Genomic DNA, 15,627 nt, shown 5'->3' with positions numbered 1-15,627 from the left:
TTGGATGTCCCCGAGAAAAAACAAGCACACCAAAAGCAGTCGGACCACTCCAACAGAATCTTAATCAGATCCGGACATGCGGCAGGTGAGGAAACAGTAGAGAAAGCAGCGTGTTTCCTGGTACTTCCTCCCACGTGCTCCATGCACACGCGCATCTCCGTGTGCACGGGCTCCGTGCACTGTCTTCAGCACAGTCACCTTGTCTGGGAAAGAAATGCCAACAAGAAATCCTACACTAAATTGGTATTTTATATGTGACATATTTTTTACAATCTCTATCCCACCGTGCCTCTTGGTGCAACAAGAATTAGACTATTTCACTCAAGTTTTCTGCATGACAATATGGCGGGACATATATATTTATGGCGGTGGTGTATCCTACCTATTCGGGTTATATACCAGCCGAGGGTCCGAAACTGGTCCAGTTCAAACAGTACTTTGTGGTCTTCTTCAGGGAACACCATTGGAAACAGAGCTATGTAGGCATACGACTTTAAAACAGAGAGGAAAAAAAAAATAAAATGGTGGCTTTTCGAAATTAAGACTTTTTTTTTTTTTGGCAATTTTAGGTTCAAGAAAAGTGGCTGTTAAGATTTTCAGCTCACCGGTGGGCTTGTGCAGGTGCTTTGGCGCTGCCCCTACAGTGTGGTTGCGGAAAGCTGAAGACATGCCCGGAACGCACGTCTTGTATTTAGGACTGTGGGCAGTTCCCGGGCAGTCGGTCCGCAGACTTCACTTGGAGAATGAGCGCTGCTCCCACAGCGCACTTCTTTTGTGTCTCATGGGTCTGTAGCAAATAGCTATCTGGGATAGAAATTTTATGTCCCCTTTGGGTTGCCTACAATGTGTTCTCTGCTGTATGAAAAGTTTTATGCTTTGAGTTGTGCACTTCTTTCAGCAAGACGCTACTGGCTTGCACACTCAGTAACAATACCGTGGAAGCGCATTAGGCCGATGCGTGGATCCCGCTGTTCGTGTGATAGGAATGATCATATTCAGCAGCAAAATCCAGAGAAACTGGATGAAACCTCACCAGACAAGTCAGTTTCCAGAAATATAATCCATTCCTCAGAATGAAGAACAAGAGTATGTAAGTCATTAAAAACATTACATCAGTGTAGCATTTGAAAGAGAGATTTTTATGTTTCCGTCTTGTTTTATATATAGCCAGACCACTTAATCCTATAATTTTCTTCATGGCTGTTAGGACAACATTCTAAGAATGAATTAAAATGGCATGTCGTAAGTTTCACAGCTTTTTTGGTGACAAAAGCTGAATTATTAATAAACAAATAGTCTGGAGACATATGATATTGTTTTCTGGTTAAAGAGTTGTACCTATTTTTCCTGAAAGTCCTCTTTTAGTCTTTCAATAATTGTTTACTAGATATTTAGAAGAAATATATGTAATTCATCAAGTTGTAGTTTCAGATTCACCTTTCCTTCCTCCCTCCCTCCCTCCCTCCCTCCCTCCCTCCCTCCCTCCCTTCTTCCCTTCTTTCCTTCTTTCCTTTCTTCCATCTTTCCCTCCCCTCATTTCTTCTCTCTTTTCTTCCTCTCATGTTTTCTTCTTTAAAATGTACACACTTAAGGCAAAACTTAGTTAGAATTTGTGATGGCCTGTGCTAGTGAAGTTCTTTCTCAAATTTTGATCCTATTACTGACATAATTTTGAACGGATAGTTTAATTTCTTCATGACTACTGGTAACTTCTTTATTTTATATATATAAGTATATAAGTATATAAGTATATAAGTATATAAGTATATATATATATATATTATCAACACCAAGATGATTTTGGCCATGCAGCTCACAGAACATAGGCAATTGAAATAAATGGAAAGCTTAGCCCGTTTTAAAGTATTATAGGTAAGTACAAACATTCCTATCTTATATAAGAGATTATGTTAATTTAAAAGACTTTGTTTGAAATTGAGTATTACAGGTGTGCAAATCACCACTGTATTCCTAGAGAGGAACAGAATGTGTGGCAGAGAAGGAGCCCCTGTCGGCGCATGACCATGACCTGAGTGGTGCCTGACCCTCCAGTGACTACTGCTCATGGAAACAAGCTGTGGATGGTTGCGAAGAGAGCCCGCTGCTCCAGTTCCAGGGATCGTCCTACTGACCTCTGACCTTCCAAACAGCTGGGTCCCTGTCTGCTGCCCTACAGCGATACTGATCACTTGTTATTATTTTTAGCTCCTTAATAATATTTAGAAAATGCATAACTGTACACCACATGAAAAAGGACACAGTGGTTTATTTCGGCAGCACAGGCATTGTGGGTGGTAACTCTGAGGCAAGCCGTAAGAATGTCTGTCGGTCCCTCTTTGACAAGCAGAGCCCAGCATTCCTTTCTAATGCATTCAGGGGACTGGCAGGTGCCATTTTCCAAACCTGCTTTGAGATGCCCACACCCTCCTGTAGGTCATCTTGATGGGCAGCCTGACTATGACTTTGAAGTTCTTCTAGAGATTTATAGTCAAAGAGTTATCATCAGGAAGTTCATGGTCAGAAGAAGAAACCCAGCCTGTAGAGAAATGACAGAATATTGTCAGTCATCTTGTGCAAAAGGTTCTGACTTGACGAAATGACCATGAACCTGTAGGAGGCTGAGCAAAGGACACCAGACCAGGACTGGAGGCCTGGTGGTGTCACCGAATGACCAGGGATAGTCATTTAACCTCTCTGAACTTCATTTCTTCCTCTGTCACTTGAGATAATGAAATGGACTTTTGTAGGATCAAATGAGCTAATCTGCCTTCCAGTGTGTCACAAGCTGTGAGGTGCTACATCACATCTGGAGTTACTGTTCTTGGTGTTAAGTTGGTGTCCATTAGATTAAGAATGTTATGAATGGGAAAACTGGTCTAAAACTTCATTGGTTTCCAATGAGTGAATCATTAATTATTATATTTTCAGAAAAAAGCTTTTTTCCCCTCTAGTTTCCTCTAGAAAACCATTTCTGCACAATGTTTTTCCTGGCATAGAATACTGAGCAGTCTGGTAACATGAAGAACTTTAGGATCAGCTGGGTTATGTGGTGAATATTCCTCTCTCTGTATGGACCACGTTGGAACCGTGGAAAAACCCAAGTCAATTTCATTTGATCCCTATGACATTATTTCTCTGTCCCTCACACAGATGATTGATTGCTCACCTGATAGGCTAAAATAATAGCTGCATTCAGATGAAAGATCCTGAAGTGTCAAGGATAAAGAATAAAGTGCACTCAGAGGCCTTGTTAACAGTGGTTAAAGCATTAATTAGTCTTGCATAGAACCTTGAGAAGAGATGCTGAAACGATGAATGCTCCCCTCCATTTCCTGGCCCACCCCTTATGGAAAACGTCTAATTCAGACTGCAGGAGGGAAGGGAGAGAAGAAAGGTGTTTGTATTTTGAAAAATCTCCCTGGGTGTCATGGTGATCCTCTTGTTAAGTCGTTTTTCTCTCCTCCTCCTTTTTATCGTTCCTCTGTTCTGTGGCTATGCTTCTATTTCAAAAAACTTATAAAAAAATAAGTTCGTATCTTGTAGCATAACATTCTCTCTAGTGAGAAACAAATGAGACATATGATAAGCATTTAAGAAAATGGAAATGATTAAAACTGTGGCTTAATACAAAGATGCTTAGCAGGCAAAGATGTCCTTTCTATTACACTATTTTTTAGTTTTTATTTTGCAGGGATGAGGTCAAAGATGATAAATGCTGATGCCCGGGCTATTTAAAAAAGTTATTAGGCCCTGGCTGGTTGGCTCAGCGGTAGAGCGTTGGCCTGGCGTGCAGGAGTCCCAGGTTTGATTCCTGGCCAGGGCACACAGGAGAAGCACCCATCTGCTTCTCCACCCCTCCCCCTCTCCTTCCTCTCTGTCTCTTCCCCTCCTGCAGCCGAGGCTCCATTGGAGCAAAGATGGCCAGGGCGCTGAGGATGGCTCTGTGGCCTCTCCCTCAGGTGCTAGAATGGCTCTGGATGCGACAGAGCGACGCCCCGGATGGGCAGAGCATCACCCCCTGGTGGGCGTGCCTGGTGGATCCCGGTCGGGCGTATGCGGGGAGTCTGTCTGACTGCCTCCCTGTTTCCAATTTAGGAAAAATGAAAAAAAAAAAGGTTATTAAAGAAGAGAGATAAGAAAAATATAATCTGGCAGAACATGTACGTAATAACTCGTAATAACTTCAGTGGCCTTGAACTCCCAGTGTGCCTTTCTTATTTCCTTCCATTCACAGACACTCGCAATCAAAGAGCAAGTGGTGTATAAGTAAAGAAGTCACCAGGTACCACCCAAGCCGGGTGGGACTGGGTTTGGTGATTATAAGTTTTAGAAAAGAAGAACTCCTGGAACTTGAAGAGTAAAAATGAGAGAAGAGACAAAAAGGTAGTACGATAAGGAAGGAACTGGAGATTACTCCTTCCTGTTCACCCTAAGATGGCTAGTATATTGCCTACCTAGGCCGGTGCCAGTGGTCAGGAGTGGGTCACAAAATGCGGTTCCTGGCAGGGGCTGGGGATCCATCGCCATGATGTTGAAGGTGAGATTCATTGCTGAGATCTTGTGCAGGATGCTGCAGGGGCAGGGATGTTTTCTGAATCCCCAGGAAGCATGGGAGTATGAATGGGTATTGGATAAAATGGGATTTTTCAGAGATTTCTGTTTAATGGATACCGTTGGGAGTTCATGGACATTGTTTCTGTATTTGTTCTGTAGATTTGATATTTGCTTTAATGTTTTCTATTCGTTGAGCCTCTTTGTATCATCCCATTTGAAACATGAAGGCAATGTGAGCTACCCTGTAGATTATGTCATCTGGATGTCTTGTCTAAGGCCCTTTGAACTGAACTGAGATTAAGGGCTCACGTTTTATGGTATAGTTCTACAGGAAGGTTCAAGTAACCAATTGTACTTTTTTTTTTTCAGCCATTACCCACCAATTGTTCTTCTTATTGTTTCAAATCATTAAAACTGACTTAAAAGGTTGCGTAAACGAGATCTACTTAGAGTATGATAAAAATATTTGCAAAACAGAGTAAAACCATGGTAGAGAAATGAAAAAAAATGAGGAAGGAGTGAGAATGGGGCAGGAATACTTATGTCAAAAGTCTCTTAATTGCTTTGGTCAAGTGCTAAATGTGACTCTAATATTTCTAATAGCCAATAAGAAAAGTTCAGTTCCTCAGGTGTTCATTGAATAAAACAGAAAAATTGCTCAAGAGAATCACAACAATAGACACAATACAGAAGCAATGAAGGTCCTTAGTGTTTTCTTTCCTTATTGTTTAAAAATAAAATACAGTGTTATAGAATTCTAGTCTTCAAAATAATCCAATCTTTTTATAACTTGGAAGTCTCCAGATTTACTATGTTATGTTCTGATGTGTAGACAGTGGAGTGGCCATATCTCCATCAGAATCACAGAATCTTGTCCGCATGTTGATTCTGGGTTTTACTGTCATTGTTGATTCCTAATGAACACCTGTGTTGTGTTGTTCTGAAGCCATAAAAATAAAAATTTATTAACATTAAAATTTGGAAAAATTGGTTGGGTCATCCAAAGAAACCTTATAACATTTTATAATCTCTTTCAACCTGGGATTATAAGCCATTTTTTTTTTGTTGCTGTTAACAGATTCACTATCCTTCACCTGGACAGGTACTCTCTGCCTGATGTTCTATACATTCATGTATGACTCTTTGCAATGAAGGGCTGCCTGACATCTGTTTTGAATCAGATTTTCCCTAATTTTTATGTATGCCCTCTTGTTCCATCACCTGCATTAAAATTCACAAGCAGACACGATCTGTTCCACATTGGATTTCATCTTCTATAAAACCCATCTTTACTGCCTTGTTTCACAGGTCTCTTCTGTAAGTATTTGTCTTCTTGGCATTTCTTTCTCTCACCTTTGACCTGAAATCAGGCATAGTTTGGGTCTTTCTTTTGGCATGTCAATGGCTAATGTGTCTTTCCGTAAAGGAGAAGTGCTAATCAAGTTGGCAGTCCAAGAGGGGTCTGTGTATTCTCACTCCTCAGATTGGCAACACCTTCTCATCATTGTCTCAGTGCCTTTCCTTATATCTGGGGAGTTTTAAAAATCATTCTCTTGCATGGTAAAGACATCTGGACATTCAGAAGATGTGTCTGGTTGTATGTTGTGTATGTATTTTCCTTTATAAAAAAGGCAAATTCCAGCCCTCTGCTCATGTTCATTCTTATAGGATCGGTAAAAGTCTTACTTTGAGTGGACTCATCTTTTCACAACAAGGTAAACCTTTTGAAAATTTTGTTGGAAACATCTGTGTGACTTCTTTCTTATCCTGGAAAACAGCCTTCCTGTGCAATGCTGAAGGATTCATTTAGTTAGGAGGGACAAGAGCTGGCTTTGAGTCACCAAGTGGTGCAGCTTTGAATTCTCCAGTCTTACAAGAACTCTGGTCTTTGTAGCACATTATCGAGGGATAGAGGATAGAGTTTTACACTTTCAGGGAATGCCCTGCTACTCAGAAGAGATAACAGAATGAGCAACTTTGTGATTTCTAGATTTCATGAAGAACAATAGATTATTAAATATAATTAAATAATAATTTACTCAGTACCTACTATTTTTGGCCAGTATACTGATATTATTCATGTCTTGTACTTACAGAGAAGAGAAATAATTCATTGTTCATGCCTGTGAAGTCACAGTCTAATAAGAGACTTTATTGATTAACTGGGAAAAAAATGTGTTGATTGTTTTAGTATTGATCTTTAGGAAGAGCTTTTGTGCAATGGAAGAAAACTATTCAACCATCTTCACATAACAATCTTTTACTTCTTTTAACTTTGTGTTCAAGTTCTGTGGTTTGAAACATACTTTGTGGAGGAGGCTTACCAACTGTTTTGCAATATTTTTGTTAGTTTCTCCATTTGTTCAAAACATAAAATTTATTTTGCATTTGTAATAAAAGTGATTTATAATTCTTGGGTTTAGTCCTATTGCAAGTGGATGGACAAATTAAAAATATTCTGTTTTGGTGTTTCATGCTGTCTCCAGCTACTGTAGTTGCCTAGTGACAATTTTCTGTTGTTCTTGACTGGTTATTGGCATAACTTGTAACTACTGAACCAGTCGATGACAAATTATTACTTGGAATGCTCTCTGGATTGACTAGAGACTTCAACTGTGGCCTTTGGTGTGAGAATTTTTTTTATGCTAGTTAAGAATCATGCTATTAGTTATTAATTTAGTTATCTTCCTTTCTTAATCCACTCTTCTGTGTTTATTTAAACACTTAAAAAAGAAAAATATGATTATAATGTATACATACTTTTTAATATGTAATTGTTCCTTGAGTATGTTCTGTAAACCTGCATATAGTTGTGGTTCCCTTGCTGACTGATAGGCAGTATCAGGAACATAGGAAACCATGCACGTGATAATTGGCAGAGTACTAAGAGATCATCAGTATTGAACAGGAGCGGGGGAAACAATAGCCTGTGAGTCAAATCTGGTCCATCCCCAAATTTTGTAAATAACGTTTTATTGTCATGTAGCCACGCAGTTATTGACCTATTGTCTACGACTAATGGCAAAGCAGGGTAGTTGCAACAAATATCATATGGCATGCAAAGCCTAAAATATTTAACAGAGGGGTCCCCAAACTACAGCCCGCGGGCCACATGCGGCCCCCTGAGGCCATTTATCTGGCCCCCGCCACACTTCCGGAAGGGGCACCTCTTTCATTGGTGATCAGTGAGAGGAGCACATTGACCATCTCATTAGCCAAAAGCAGGTCCATAGTTCCCATTGAAATACTGGTCAGTTTATTGATTTAAATTTACTTGTTCTTTATTTTTAAATATTGTATTTGTTCCTGTTTTTTTTTTTTTGTTTTTTTTTACTTTAAAATAAGATATGTGCAGTATGCATAGGGATTTGTTCATAGTTTTTTTTTATAGTCCGGCCCTCCAACGGTGTGAGGGACAGTGAACTGGCCCCCTGTGTAAAAAAGTTTGGGGACCCCTGATTTAACATCTGGTCTTTACAGAAAATGTTTTGCTGATCCCTAGTCTGAGAATGGCTCGATTTATTACTATACAATTACCTAATGTAATGGTGAATGCAGAGTTTAGTGTGTTTTCCTTGCAATACCTGAATAGTTAATTGCCTTGGGCAAATTAGGACCTATGGAAATCTCCCAATGTAGGGTACAAAGTCACTGATTTTATGTAAATGAATTTACAGGGTAGGGCAAAAGTAGGTTTACAGTATACAAGACAGTTGATTTTTGTATTATTATTTATTAATTATTATTTATTTTCCACAAGAACAAATGTAAACCTACTTTTTTGCCTGCCCTGTATTTCAAGTTTATTATGGCTTGCTGTGACAAGTTGGTCAACTCCTTTTTTTTTTTTTTTTTTTACAGAGACAGAGAGAGAGTCAGAGAGAGGGATAGATAGGGACAGACAGACAGAAACGGAGAGAGATGAGAAGCATCAATTATCAGTTTTTTGTTAAGACACTTTAGTTGTTCATTGATTGCTTTCTCATATGTGCCTTGACCGTGGGGCCTTCAGCAGACTGAGTAACCCCTTGCTCAAGCCAGCGACCTTGGATCCAAGCAGGTGAGCTTTTTGTTCAAACCAGATGAACTCTCGCTCAAGCTGGCGACCTCAGGGTCTCAAACCTGGGTCCTCCGCATCCCAGTTCAACACTCTATCCACTGCACCACTGCCTGGTCAGGTGGTCAACTCTTGATTGATTTAGTATTTTGATACTCTTAGGATTAATTCTAATGATATAATTAAATTACTAATATTAATGACTTCCCAGGACAAGGTGACTAAAAGCAGCTGACTTCCTTAAATGATGCAGGCTCTACACTAGGTTCCTGTTCCCAGAAAGGAGCATGTCTGCAACCCTGAGGGAAAAGCCATGCCAGATTCCAAGGGAGACAAGTTGTTCTGCCACCTCGTTCTTACTTCACCAATGAGACAATTAAATTCAGTGCTGAAATAGCTTGGCTGAAATTAGAAGTTAAAAAATGGCCGAGTTGACATTTTAACATAGATCAGGCTCTTGCTTCTTAGGCTAAACCATATAGCCTGGTACCTTATGTCAAGACATACACCCGTAGCCTTACATGAACTACACACACGTGGCGCTGCCACATGCTAATGCACTAATCAGGCAGAGTGTTTGTAGCCGGGACACCAGCGAGCAAGCTTAACACAGCTGCCCCACAAGTGTGTTATGTAATGGTGTCAAAAACAACTATCCATATTCGAAATGGAAACAGCAAAAGTAACTATGATGCAGATATACATAAATGTATATATTTCTAGGTTTGAAAGTTCTGATTGGCTGTAATGCAATCATGACACTACTTGCCCAGAGTTAAGTCTAATTTCGCAAGTTAACGGCACGGTTCTCCACAGGACTCCCCTTGTTTCAGACCCCAGCTACAGGATTTGTGGTCCCCAGACTACTGGAACCTTTGACCAGCAGGGTATTAATTTAGGGGTTCCCATGACCTGCTAAGGTACCATTGGCAGAGATGACTCACAGAACTCAGGAAAACTACTTGTAGCACTTGATGTGCCCCGTAGGTAAGAAGATGCTGAGCAGGTCTTAATGCCGTCTCATCCGTATAAGGGCAAACGAGGTAAGACTCTAAAATCAGACCCACCTCAAGAATCTGACAAAGTTACAGGAAAGGGCTACAAGCCCCTAGTGATGACTGCATGCCCTGTATCTCTGTAGCTCCTGGGAAAATGCTCATTCCTTTCTTAATGCCTTGGTCTGGACCACTCTTTTTCAAAGGCTAATACTTCTCCATGACAAAATCAGTGGAGGGTAACCTGTAACCGCGAAATGGTAATGAGCTGGTGGGACAGTCAGCATGTTTCTGAGCTCATGAGAGGCCCCCGTGTAAGACTGGGTGTGTCTGTGAAAATGACCCGGGTCCTGCCATGTTCTTCCCTGCCGGTTCCTTCACGTCCCTTACAATGGCAACGTCCTACCAGATACCTTCTTGTCCTTCTACTCCTTGCCAGTAACTCCCTTTGGAAAACAGCAGCTACACAAGGGCTCCTGATTTGTAGAAACATTTGTAACACTTTAGTTCTTTGTGACAGGTCGTTGGATCTGCTTAACAAACTGAAAATGAAATAGGCTTTTTCCAAGAATTGCAGTTTTCAGGGATGACATATCTGTGGATTGTCACTCTTGTCGTCAGTTCTTTCCCTGAAGTAATATGGTTTTAAGTTGGCTGACTGATTCAAGCCCTGAAGCAATTCAAAACTGATTATAACTATTTAAAATAACATTCAATTTGTATGTATGAACAGTTTACATTTCAAAATGGTGGCCAAGACATGGAAACAAGCAAAAGGTCCTTCAACAGATATTTGGATAAAGAAGATGTGGTACATATATACAATGGAATACTACTCAGCCATAAGTAAAGATGAAGTATGCCCTGGCTGGATAGCTTGGCTGGTTAGAGAGTCGTCCTGAAGCGCAGAGGTTGCTGGTTGTTTCCCCAATCAGGGCACAGACAGGAACAGATCGATGTTCCTGTCTCTCTCTCCATGTCTCTCCCTTCCTCTCTCCTTAAAATCAATAAATAAAAATAATAAACTATGTGAAATACTTCCATTTGCAAAAACATGGATGGATCTTGAGACTATCATGCTGAGATAACTCAGAAAAAGCTAAGAATCATGTGATCTCACTCATATGTGGGATACACAACTGAAAACAACAAATGAACAAATAAGAAAAACAAATAAAAACTTACAGACACAGACCAAAGTATGGTGGTTACCAAAAGCATAGAGATGGGGGAGTAATAAAGGTTAAAGGGGGTTAATATATGGTGATGGGGAATGATTCTATTTTGGGGGGTGGGCACCCAATGCACTGTGCAGATTATGTAGCATAGAAATGTATACTTGGAATCTATGTAATTTGATTAACCAATGTCACCCTAAGAAATTTAATTTAAAAAAACCCAAATGGATTATAATCCTAAATTATAATCCTGAACTATTGAATTATAATCCTTAACTATTTTAATTATGTTTCTTTTTTGTTTTTTCTTTCTCATAGATATCAAATAATTAAGGCTACAGGGAAGATATTAATTTCTTATTTATGGTAATAGAAAGCACATTCGGGGAAAAGACATCAGGGAGTAGATAGCTTGTTTAGTGTTTCACAGAGGAATAACAAATTCTAACCTATTTATGGGTTCCGCTGCCAAGCAAAATCTGTTGGTTCATGGGACAGAAATGAGGGAATTGATTGAATTTATAAGATTGCATCAGGGGGGTCTTAACTTTAGAGGATGTGGATAGAAGGAGTTGAGAAAGTACATCTATTCCACATATTCTATATGTAAAATTTGTAACCATATCATAACAGAAAACATATGTGCCACCATTAGCTTGACTTGGATTATTGAACACGCACATAGACCCTTTGCTCCAGCATTTTAAATAAGGGTCTAAGATTCTAAAGGTTATTTTAAGAGTGTGTATGTCAAACCAACCTGATGATTAAATAATATCAGAACAGAAGACATAATGAGAAATCTGGGAGAAAAGCACTGTCATCCAAAATTTGGACCTTAAATAAATTAGGAGGTGAATTCGATAATAATTAAGCTGGCGTTTAAGTACTTCTGTCAAATGTACAGATCATGCTAATCTTGTTGTCTGGATATGAGGACTTTATTATGACAGACTGTGAGGTCATTAAGAAAATTCACATATTTCAGGTACATTATTCTACTGGCTTAATGCCATGGGGGAAATGTGTTTATTCATCTGAAGCCAAGAAAAATGTAATTTAATTCAGATGCACAAGATAACACTTGGTTCAAAACCACTAGTGGCAGTTTCCCCCACTCGGCCTCGTAAAACCAAACCTGAGCTCTTATCAGCTTCTCAGCAAATCAAAACGCTATTCTGCAGGAGTGTTTTCAACCTCGGATTCCATCAATGGAGTGAGTGAGAGATATACGTATTTTGGGGCACTGATGTGAGATGTACAGTGTGTCCGTAAAGTCATGGTGCACTTTTGACCGGTCACAGGAAAGCAACAAAAGACGATAGAAATGTGAAATCACCAAATAAAAGGAAAACTCCCCCAGTTTCATGCCTATTCAGTGCAGTTCGATGTAGGCTCACACACAGATTTTTTAGGGCTCCTTAGGTAGCTATCCCGTATAGCCTCTACAGACTCGTCACTGACTGATGGCCTACCAGAACGGGGTTTCTCCACCAAACTGCCGGTTTCCTTCAACTGCTTATCCCACCGAGTAATGTTATTCCTATGTGGTGGCGCTTTGTTATAAATGTGCCGATATTCACGGTGCACTTTGGTCACGGATTCGAATTTAGTGAGCCACAGAACACACTGAACTTTCCTCTGTATTGTCCACATCTGGACTGGCATGGCCGTGGGCTGCTCCGCTGTATACACGGTGTTACGTCATCATCTGTGCATGTGCACATGCTGCCACATCATCCTACAGAAACTGGTAGGGTTTTCCTTTTATTTGGTGCAGGTTTCACATTTCTATCATCTTTTGTTGCTTTCCTGTGACTGGCCAAAAGAGCACCATGACTTTACGGACACATTGTAATTTGGGGCGCTGATTTGAAAATTAGGTTAATTAACTTATATACATACTTATCAAACATTTGGTATATTTATTAACAATAAATATTTTGCATACCTGCTATGTGTCAAGGTCCGATCTTTGAAACATTTTGATGAGTAAAACATACCTCCGTTAAAACACCTTTTATCTTGTCTCCTCTGGAGCCTGAAAAATGAGATCGAGAACTGTAATCTGGGACGTTGCCTTACCTTTTCCATCTGAAATCTTCTGATTCACTCCATCAGTCCTGTTTCTATTTCTGCCTGTGCTTTCAGGGTGAAACAACTGTTCTGTGGAATATCAGCCAAACTTAAGTGTTCACTATCTGTCCCCCCCACTTTCTCCATAAACTATTGTGAATGTCAGTGAGTTAGTCCGCAAATAGCAATTCTAGTAAAAAATAAGTTTAGAAAATTGCTGACATTTCTGCTCTGTAGCCTAATTTACATTATCTTAACATAGGGCTTGTTTACCCAAACTGTATCTTTATACCCTTAATTAATAGCCTGTTTGAAAATATATATATATTTTCATGGATATATATATATATCCATGAATCCTCTGCTTCAGACACTAAAAATAGCTCTGCCCAGATGGGCAGAGGATTGGCCCCAGATGGGGTTGCTGAGTAGATCCCATTCCAGGGACATGTGAGAGTCTGTCTGTCTCCCCTCTTCTCATTTAAAAGAAAAATAAATAAATAAAACATAATAAGGAAGAAAGTAAGAAGTTTTAGGGATGGCATGCTTAAAGAATTGTGAATATATTCTTTCATTAAGATGTTACATTTTCAATAATTTACATTATCTTTTTTTTTATTCAGTGAGAGGCAGGGAGGCAGAGACAGACTCCCACATGTACCCTGACAGGAACATACCAGGTATGCCCACTAGGGGGTGATGCTTTGCCCATCTGGGGCCCTTGCTCTGTTGCAACCAAAGCCATTTTTTAGCACCTTAGGCAAAGCCATCCTCAACCCCAGGACTAACTTGCTAGGACCATATGAGTCATGGCTGCAGGAGGAGAAGAGAGAGGAAGAGAGAGAAGTGAGATGGGGAGAGGTGGAGAAGTACATGGTTGCTTCTTCTGTGTGCCCTGACCGGGAACTGAACCTAGGACATCCACGCGCTGGGCCGATGCTCTACCACTGAGCCACAGCCAGGGCTAATTTACATTTAATAGTACAAATAAATTTAATTAATTATTCAGAAATAATGACTATTTAAAAAGTAACTAGATGAAGAAGCTGAGGCCCAGGGAAGCTGCATGATTTATTTGATCCTAATCATAACATGTATTTGCTTTAGGGCTGGAACCAAATGGAGGCTTTGGTATTCTTACTGCTGTGTTTTCACACCAGTGAGCCTTTAGTATTTTAATGCATATAAACCTCAAAGCTGTCTTACCCCCTCTGCCCCCACTTCCAGTCTCCCCCTCCCCTGCCAGTGATGCCTATATTTGCATCCACGGAACCTTTGAATATGTGAGATTACCTGGCAAAGGGGAATTGAAGTCGCAGGTGGAGTTAAGGTTGTTTATGAGTTTACAATAGAGACGGGCCCCATGTCAGGCAGGTGTGCCCTGTGTAACTACAAGGCCCTTAAATGTGGGAGAGGAAGCGGGGAGAGCAGACTGATGCCCTGTGGGAAGGACTGAAGCGGCCATTGCTGGCCTTGTGTGAACATGGACCAAGGCGACCGTGGGTCCAGGGGCAAAAGCAGCCCCTAGAAAGAAGAGCCCAGAAAACAGACATGCCCGCCCCAGTGCCTCAGGAAGAACGCGCCTGCACACATCCTGGCTTTGCTCAGAGAGGCCTGTTCAGACCTCTGACCACCAGCAGAGTGAGTAAAACCCTAAATTTCTGTTGTTTCAGGATACTCAGAATATACCGCTTGGCTACAGCAGCTATCAGAGACAAATACCAGTTAGACACAGACAGACCATTTTAAACGGTGACTGGAATGCAGTGATTTCTATACCCGAGGACAGAAGGAGCTTGTTAAAGGAAGGTCGTGACTAGAAAAGAACACTAGGGCCCCTTTTCCCCCTTTAGGATTCACGGCGTCACCGTGTTTCCTGTGCTCACAGGTCAGTGCGCAAAGTCCCCCTGGAGGACTGTTCTCTTTAACTGGAGACCAGCCCACACGTCAGTGCTGTCACCTCCGTAGTGTTTCCACCAGAAGTCATGCAGTTTGCTAAATGAACAGAAAAGTCACCACTGCTTCCATCAATTCATCATGTGCCTTGCAAACTTTATCTCTTATTTTTAAAAAACCTGGGAAATGCGAAGTCTCACTCCCCATAGCCTAGATAAGGTTGGGGTTTTTCTCTTTGAAAACTCAATGTGGTAGGAAAATTTGTTTGCCTATTGATGTTTTACAATAGTGCGGGCTGTCTCTTAGAAAGCCCTGGGGCTTTGATCTTCATTCATTGACAACTGCTTTTCCAGAAGGACATTGTTTTCTTCTTCTTTGTTTTTGTTCACACACTGAAATTTGCTTTGTTTGGGATTATCTGGGTTCGCTGCTATTTCCCTGACAGCTGAAGGCCTGTAGGAGTGACCCCTGAGACCAAGGTGGCTCTAATGGCTTTCATCCTTTCTTTCCTGAGTCCCTCCCAGCAGTCATGTGGAGAGCAGTTTTATGAAGACCAGGCAGATTTGATTTCTTGGAAAGATTCCTGGAAAGACTGTCACATGAACTTCACACAAGTCTGATAAATAGGGATCCTATTCAGATTCAAGCAGGAGGGTGAGTAAGCCAGCACACTGGAAAGCCGGCAGGGTCCCACAGCAGTATGGCCTCTGGTTATGAGCTCATCATGGTGGCTGATTAGTCCTCTTGCAGGAGTGACACCCCATGATGTCACCAGATTAAGGATTAACCACCCAGTGGTGCTTTGCAATTGTGGCTTTTTGTTCTTCAGATAACATGGTGTGCAACTTTTTCAATTGAACCTTAATTTTAG

The sequence above is a fragment of the Saccopteryx leptura genome, chromosome 1 (genome assembly GCF_036850995.1).
Source record: "Saccopteryx leptura isolate mSacLep1 chromosome 1, mSacLep1_pri_phased_curated, whole genome shotgun sequence".
NCBI classification, from domain to species: domain Eukaryota; kingdom Metazoa; phylum Chordata; class Mammalia; order Chiroptera; family Emballonuridae; genus Saccopteryx; species Saccopteryx leptura.
This window is presented reverse-complemented; position numbering follows the sequence as displayed.